The 9,070-nt window shown below is 36.2% G+C and overlaps 1 long non-coding RNA gene across 2 annotated transcripts; it reads left to right on the top strand.

Moving 5' to 3' along the window:
- The first annotated feature begins 1,273 nt into the window (after nucleotides 1-1,273).
- LOC125650542 (uncharacterized) lies at nucleotides 1,274-8,580 on the top strand. 2 transcript variants are annotated; one of them, XR_007361031.2, is made up of 4 exons: nucleotides 1,274-2,553; nucleotides 5,364-5,484; nucleotides 7,141-7,213; nucleotides 8,334-8,580. It is a non-coding gene; the product is annotated as an uncharacterized LOC125650542 (long non-coding RNA). The 2 variants fall into 2 exon arrangements; XR_007361032.2 differs by having other exon boundaries at nucleotides 1,274-4,954.
- The last annotated feature ends 490 nt before the right edge of the window (nucleotides 8,581-9,070 follow it).

Here is a 9,070-nt window from a genome sequence, read left to right as displayed (position 1 = left end):
CGACTTAATATGTCGAATAAACGACATAACTTTGTCGAATAAACGATATTTTAATAGTTCTACATAGTTATGTCGTTTATTCGACATATTATGTCGTTTATTCGACATAGTTATGTCGTTTATTCGACATATTATGTCGTTTATTCGACATAGTTATGTCGTTTATTCGACATATTATTTTTTATTAACTTGACCCTTATAGGCTTCCGTACCAGCCTATAAGGGTCAAGTTAATAAAAAATAATATGTCGAATAAACGACATAACTTTGTCGAATAAACGACATAATATGTCGAATAAACGACATAACTATGTCGAATAAACGACATAATTATGTCGAATAAATGACATACACGTGTTGAACTAGTGACATAAGGAAACGTCACACAATCTCATGCCTGATGGATGAAGACTTGCACACGTTTCTACGGGAGAGAGGAGTTGGTCCAGATGCGATTCAAAAGATGGAAGACGATAACGCTGGTTTGTGACAAGTTGGTGACATGTTTTGATTCAAGCTAGTCCCATCACGTACATGTATGTATGCTTGTGTGTGCATCAGGGGCGGATACGGGAAACTTTGAAAACGGGTAGTGGAGGAGTTGGGGGGGGGGGGGGGTAAGAAAGTCATCGACAATTTGCATGGATATGCCTTAAAAGACCATGAATTGTGCGTGAGGATGAAACTTTTTGTAATAAACGGGGGTCTGAGTGGGTGTTCCTAAACAAAAAATGTCTGATTTTTTAACGCATTTGGTGGATTCTGATGCATTGTGAGGATAGTAGCAATCGTATCGATTGGAAATGTTTCAATTGACAATTGTTGAAGGAATAAAAACGTCATGATGTCTTTTCGTGATCTGTTCACACTATCACCCTTCATTTATTATCTCTACTTTCAATTTTTTTAATCCCTTGTTCTGTTAGTGTTCTTTACATTGATAGGTGCACATAGTTCTATGATTCCACGTTGTTATATCCAAACACTTTTATAGAACGCCGTTTTAACATAAATTCAATTATTTGAAGATATGAAATATTGGAAGATGTATTTAATTAATTAAAGATATCTTTAAATGCTGAAACGTATTTAAAGATATAATAATTCATAATTGAATTCAAGATGTCTTCAAATAATTGAATTTATGTTACAACGGCGTTTCATATACTTTTCGCACCGAAGTGTGCACACTGGGACTATGTTTTAATTTCATCTTCAAATAACGGCTCTGAACTGAATGTATGAACATCATTGATTTTTCAGGCTGACCTTGATGAATTTTCCAAGTCATGGAATTCGCATCACATTAGACCCACCAGAAATCAAAACTGTCCTCATGGACGACCAATGGTGATGTACAACATTCTATCTCTCTTCAACACAAGCAACTATCTTCAATTAACATCAGAGCAAAAGATTAATGTATGTGCTGAAGAACGTTCGTTTCGCAAAGATGTTACATGTGCCGAGCAGATAAGTGAACTATGTTGCATTTACATGGAAGAAAATGGGTGGCAATATCCCGTGGATGTAGGAGAAGGCATAACATTGTACAGAAACTTGCGGAGATCGCTTATGATTGATCTCAATATGGAAGAAATCAACCCCCTCAATTAGTGCAGTGCTAAGTTTCCTTATTTTGATGACTATGATTCGAGTGCATATGATTTGGTTTGATGTACGATTTAAAATCTAGGATATGAGTAATTTATGTGGAAACGAGGGAGTTATCTATATTCAGTCTTTCCTATCGTTTCCACAGAAATTAGGATGAGAGTTGCCTCAAATCACTTTCCTTTATACACCGTAGTGTATAAAAGTATTAAAAGAAAGACAAAAATGTTTACATGATACAGTATCATAACATGTTTGCATCCTTAAGTGATACAGAAAATTAAGCCTATTGATATTAGATTTTAATTCCAGGAGGTCTCTAATCATATCAGATTAATTACCTGTTGAATTTTGTAGAATTATACTGATCTATACATGCTGAACAAACGGGTTTTAAAAAATCAGAAATGTTCAGGTGACCCCCCTATGATTTTACTTTTTGAACGACATCCCTCCAGTATTTCATAAATGCTACCCTCCCCCCATAACTGCTCCACCCCAACTGATAAAAAAATGACTGTTCCCTAAAGACAGCAAATGTTTATGTAAGCGATTATATTTAATGACATCAGCCTTCTCATGTCAAGTGGAATGTTGATATGATTTCATGTTTACGCAGCAGATAAAGTCGAGTGAAATGATAACTGAAACGGTTCAAGCCTTCTGTGTGTTAAGAAACTAAAACGCTATGTTGTATGACTACCACTACTATACAGTTATAGCATTCGGAAAACAGACTGAAGTCTTGACAATCACATTTGCTGTATTATTATGTTTTCCCTGTGGAACATACAGGTTTAGAAATGTTTTTAAAAATCGATGTCCTTGTCCATTGCTTTTGCTTTCTCTACAGAATTGGTCGAAGAAAAACTCTTTTCTTTCTTCTTGGGACTGCGGGAGTGTCCCTTCTTGTAGCCACTATAATGTCCATGTTCAGAGGTAAGCACTGCATGGGTATCCGATGTTAAATATACGACCTCTGATCATCATATTACCTGAACGCCTTGTCGTTTGTCAATATTTTACAGTTTAGTTTTATTTCACGTGAATTTTTTTGTATCAATGTTGTCTGCTGTCATTAATTACATTTAAATATATAGATTTTGTATAAGAATGTTCTAGTATATTGCTATACGTGCGTCAGTTCGTCTGTCTTGCCTGTAACACCTTTTTGACATTGGTACTCCTTTTTATATTCTAGGTGAATTGTTTTAGCATGGCCATGTCTTGTTGATGATGAATAAGGTTTCGATTTAGGCTCAATGGTTCAAATAGGGGCCATATGAGTAAAAAGATTTAGTGCTTGTCACTGGAACTCCTCAAGTTTTATAATTAAATGCAAAGGATTGTTTTCAACTTTGTGATATGACTTCCAATTTTACCGTGAATGTGTAACATTTTCAAACGCAGCAGTTGACCTAAATTGTCTTGGGACAAATACAACAAGCATTCTGAGAGTATTGCATGGCAATACATAGTCTCCTACCGGTCGCAAAAATTACTGGACCGCAACAATATTCGAAATTCATTATGTAGGATATTGTAAAGTAGAGAATTGAGGAACCAGGATAGGAATGGTTGGAAATCAACTACGTGTACCATGCAATACAAAGACTAAATCAGGAAAAAAGAGAAATTAGGTTTAGGTCTTTAACCAAGTCAATGAACTGTGACCTGTAGGTGACCATGAATAATTTAGCTATATTGTTGTTTTACTATGGTAGAAGTTTTAATGAGTGTAGTATCTTATCTACAGAAATAAGAAACTTGGATGTATACTTTTAGCTGGTGTTGATGTGACTCTACTAGTTCTGATCAACTTTGTAGATGCAAACTAAAAGGTTACCAATTATCAAATGAATATCTGCAAGTACAACAAAAAAGTCCGAAAAACTGATAATTCACACTATTTTTCAAAGACCAAGGACCGTAACTCAGCCAAAAATCACAAAATTCAAACCTGATCTGTAACTTGTTAGGGCAAAATTATGTACCAAATATCAGACGAATATCTGCAGAAACAGAGAAAATATGCGATTTTTCTAAGTCCAAGGGCCATAACTTGGTAAAAAATCAACCAACCAAAACCAAATTCAAAATTCATCTGTATCTTGTTATGGCAAAGCCATGTACCAAATATCAAATGAATATCTGCAAACCCAATAAAAAAGTGCGGAAAACTGATAATTGATGTGATTTTTCTAAGACCAAGGGCCATAATTTAGTGAAAAATCAACGAATCAAATTTCAAACTTGATCTGTAATTTGTTATGGCAAAAAATGTACGAAATGTAAGGTGAATATAACTAACAGTGATCAATCTCGAATCCTGACCGCGACAAACCTAAGTCATTGAAACAGGTAGTGACAGTTCCATCGCCAAACGCTCGGCATCAGGTGTGAATGTCACGGGTCCTCGGAGATGTCCCATGTCGCAGTAGGTGTGGCACGCTAAAGAACCCTCACTGCTCAATGACCGTAAGTGTCGAGAAAAGGCCTAAATTTGAAACCCTTCATCGGTCTTGGTGACGTCTCCATATAAGTGAAAAATTCTCGAGAGAGACGTTAAGCAAGATACAATCAATCAATCAATCAATCATAACTCTTGTAAGCAATACAAAACAGAGAGATTGGCAAACACGGACCCTTGGACACACCAGAGGTGAGATCAAGTGCCTAGGGGGTTAAGCATCCCCTGTCGACCGGTCACATCCGCCGTGAGCTCTTTATCTTGATCAGGTAAACGGAGTTATCCGTAGTCAAAATCTGTGTGCCAAGAACGGTCTAACAATCAGTATGAAACACGCCAGACACCATTTGACCCAATGATAGGGTATATTGGCAAATTAGATCGTTATGACGACCGTAGAATTTGCGAAATGTTGACTTTAAACCCCTGCACCATCAGCTTGTTTGTCAGTAGCTTGCCTTGATTTAAAAACTGACCATACGCAGAACAAGCTCTTGCATATCGAATCAGTTGAGAGATATAAACACCATATGCAAATGATAATGGAATATTACTACATAAATATGGGAAATATGAAATGAATATCTGCAAAAAAAAAAAAAAAAAAAAAAAACCAAGAGAAAAAATGTGGAAAACTGACAATTGATGGCATTTATTCTACGATCAAGGGCCATACCTTCGTGAAAAATCAAAGGACCGAAACCAAATTCAAACTTGATGTGTATTTTGTTATGGCAAAGCAACATACCATATAGCAAATGAATCTCTGCAAGCACAGAGAAGTGTGGAAAACATTTGATTTGCAGGACTGACAAACAGACAAGACAGATGGATGGAGCGCAAACCTAAAGTCTCCCTTTCACTTCGTCGGTAGGGGACTAATAAGTTATAACACGTTTCTACAGATTCTCGTTCAATGATGAAAATTACAAATACATACACTCAGACCAGCTTCATGATTTATATTTGTAGCCTTAGATGTTATTTCATGATAATCATAAATATTTAGCGGTAAACCATAGGTGTTTATGAGACGAACGGGTAGATATTTCATGATAATTATAAATGTTTAGCGGTAAACCATAGGTGTTAATGAGACAAACATCAGGGAACGGGTATTGCCGTCCTATTGACTATTTCTTGCATATGAAATAAATCAAACACCAAAAATCTTTTCTGTTTGGTGTGCGGTGTTTTATCCCTAACTGGAATTTTAAATGCTACTCTCACAATGTTTTATATGTGTTTTTATTTAACGTGACAATGCATTTCCTTGCAGGTGATAACTCTGCATTAGGTCATCTTTCCACGTTCTTGGTTTTGGTAGAAAAATTTGGAATCACGGGATCGTTCAGTTCCGTCTTTTTGTACACATCCTAACTGTACCCCACCAATCTGAGGTTTGTTTTACAATCAATAATAAGTAGATGAGCGGATCTAATTTTAATTAGATTGGTTTTACAGTAAACCTCTCGATCTGAGGTATGTTTTACAGTAAATCTCTCGATCTGAGGTATGTTTCTCTCGATCTGAGGTATGTTTTATAGTGAATCTCTCGATCTGAGGTATGCTTTACAGTGAATCTCTTTATATGAGGTATGTTTACAGTTAATCTCTCGATCTGATGTATGTTTGCAGTGAATCTCTTGATATGAAGTATATTTTACAGTGAATCTCTCGATCTGAGGTATGTTTACAGTGAATATTTCGATCTGAGATATATTTAAGGTGAATCTCTCGATCTGAGGTATGTTTTACAGTCAATCTATCGATCTGAGGTATGTTGTACAGTGAATTTCTCGATCTGGGGTACATGTATGTTTACAGTGAATCTCTCGATCTGAGGATGTTTTCCAGTGAATCTCTCGATCTGAGGTATGTTTACAGTAAATCTCTCGATCTGAGGTATGTTACAGTGGATTTCTCGGATCTTTGAAAGATAACAATATTGAAATACAATTCACAATGCATTTAGTACGGGTCTAACAAATTAAAGTCTGATTCTTCATGTGTGTAGTAGAGCTTGAACAACTGTAAATCTGATTCACCAAGCTTTGTGTAAAAGTTGTTTCATGTCTCATTCAAGAAACTCACGTACAGAAATCATAAAGTGTAGTGTGACAAAGTTTGTCAGGTGAAGTGTGACAAAGTTTGTCAGGTGAAGTGCGACAAAGTTTGTCAGGTGAAGTGCGACAAAGTTTGTCAGGTGAAGTGCGACAAAGTTTGTCAGGTGAAGTGCGACAAAGTTTGTCAGGTGAAGTGTGACAAAGTTTGTCAGGTGAAGTGCGACAAAGTTTGTCAGGTGAAGTGCGACAAAGTTTGTCAGGTGAAGTACGACAAAGTTTGGTCCATGCAATGGTGCTCAAGAGACATGTGACTTATTTGAAATACCGGATGCTTTTCAACAGAACGGTAACTACCTTATTAATCGTCTGATGAATGACGCAGCATGCGTATTGAGAATCGTCTGATGAATGACGCAGCATGCGTATTGAGAATCGTCTGATGAATGACGCAGCATGCGTATTGAGAATCGTCTGATGAATGACGCAGCATGCGTATTGAGAATCGTCTGATGAATGACGCAGCATGCGTATTGAGAATCGTCTGATGAATGACGCAGCATGCGTATTGAGAATCGTCTGATGAATGACGCAGCATGCGTATTGAGAATCGAACTGGATCTCCATATAGCGCCTATAACTCTTAGGAAACCCCGTTTATTAAGGTTCTAACAGATCGATTTGACTCACCATACATTTAGTAAGGTTCAGGTCGATTTGATTCACCATACATTTAGTAAGGTTCAGGTTGATTTGACTCACCATACATTTAGTAAGGCTCAAACAGATTTATCGTATTCACTATAAAGATAAATCTTTATATTTATAACTCAAAGAGATTTACCTGGTTTAGTAAGGCCCAAACAGATTGGTGCAACTCATAATGCGTTTAGTAAGGCTAGAACTGATTGAAATCTGATTCACCATGCGATTAGTATTTCACTATATTTCAGTAAGAATGTGACTGTTTTAAAGGTTTCCTACATTTCACAGGAATGCTGGATACGGATACGCCTCTGTTTTTGCCAGAATTGGTGGGGTATTGGCTCCGTTCTCTAGTACTTTTGTAAGTGTTAACATTGAGACCCAAGGCGTAACATTGCTTTACGTATCTATCGTGATGTTGTCCAGTAGTGATTGCTAAGACCGCCTTCGATTGACATATAGGCATTGGAAATGTTGGGGGTGTAACATAAGACATGTGAGTTTGTAACTGCTGAATGATTGACATATAGGCATTGGAAATGTTGGGGGTGTAACATAAGACATGTGAGTTTGTAACTGCTGAATGATTGACATATAGGCATTGGAAATGTTGGGGGTGTAACATAAGACATGTGAGTTTGTAACTACTGAATGATTGACATATAGGCATTGGAAATGTTGGGGGTGTAACATAAGACATGTGAGTTTGTAACTGCTGAATGATTGACATATAGGCATTGGAAATGTTGGGGGTGTAACATAAGACATGTGAGTTTGTAACTGCTGAATTACTGTTAATTGTACGAATCGACATACGACAAAAACTGCGAGTATTCTTTAAACAAACTTAAAACTTGGGCAAAAGAAAAGAAAGAAAAGTTATTTATGCTTAATCATATTTGCTAGCAGTAAAGTGACAATAGGAATTTCTATATTGTATTAAATGTACAAGTGGTTTTAATACATGAAATTAACGATAAAAAGAAATTGAAATATTTCCTCTGTAATTCGAGGATGGGATTACTTTAATTGTACACGAACATTGTGTCCATCTCTCCATCCTCCCGATCATTTCTCTCCCTCTTCTTTCTTTCTCTTGTCCTTGGGAACGCAATTCTTTCCATCTCCGAGTCTCTTCCCCTTGGTTGTCTCCTCGTACTCTCTTTGTCCAACTTCCTTACGAGGTGTCCTCCTAACATGAATCTATTAAAAAACCAATTATCCATCTCTAATTCAATATAGTTACCTTCCTCAAATAAATGAAAACTCCACACAATTAATTTTTTTTTATCACTCATAGTTATCTTCACTTTTCATTTAAACGAGTATTCCAAATTCAATTGAATGTTCGAAAATAAAACAAAATATATCATATTTCTAGATAGTATTAAATGCTTTTTAGTTTGGTATTTAGGAATTTAGTGAAAAATATAAACAAAAACTGGAATTTCTAATATGATAAACCATCAATGACTTTGTAGTACAATTACGTATCGTGGGAACCCGGTGTGGTATTCAGTGTGATGTGTTTCATATCCGCCCTATTGATCTCCTACTTACCGGAAACACGTGGTCGAGAACTTCCGACAACCATAGAAGAATTGAGAGCTTGGTATAAAACACACAGCGGACTCCGCAGACTGAGGTCAGCGCCAAAAGAAGCCAGTGACAAGACATGATACTAAACCAACAATGTAACTCGTGAAATAAAATAAATTACAGGAACAATTGTAACTTCTTTGTAGTTGTGAATTTTTATGGACTGCGAAGACGTCAAACATATTCTGCAAATACGCTGTTTAATTGATTACAAATCATTGATAGTAAACCGGGAACAATCCATTTCATTGCCAACGTATATTATATATATATATATATATTTATTTCCCCTGTACAAAATAAAAACGTCCCATATTCTTGGAAAAATTAATCCTACATATCTTCCTCCTTAGATCAGAAAAATCCTTAGTTGTCTTTCTTTCATTTACGTATATTTGTACATGACAACTGACAAAGTACGTGGAGAACACATGGAAAAATATACATTAATTATACAGTTTAAGACTCCACGGTGTTTGCCATTGTAAGGATGCCATCTTTATCAACCTTTCACCTTGACCTAGAAATTCTACATGCATGACTAAGTGATTGATTGCAATATCTGAACTGAAACAGTTGACCTTTTCCATCTAAATCAGTCACATTTTATTGTTGGTTG

The sequence above is a fragment of the Ostrea edulis genome, chromosome 5 (genome assembly GCF_947568905.1).
Source record: "Ostrea edulis chromosome 5, xbOstEdul1.1, whole genome shotgun sequence".
Classification (NCBI taxonomy): Eukaryota; Metazoa; Mollusca; class Bivalvia; order Ostreida; family Ostreidae; genus Ostrea; species Ostrea edulis.
This window is presented reverse-complemented; position numbering and strand designations above follow the sequence as displayed.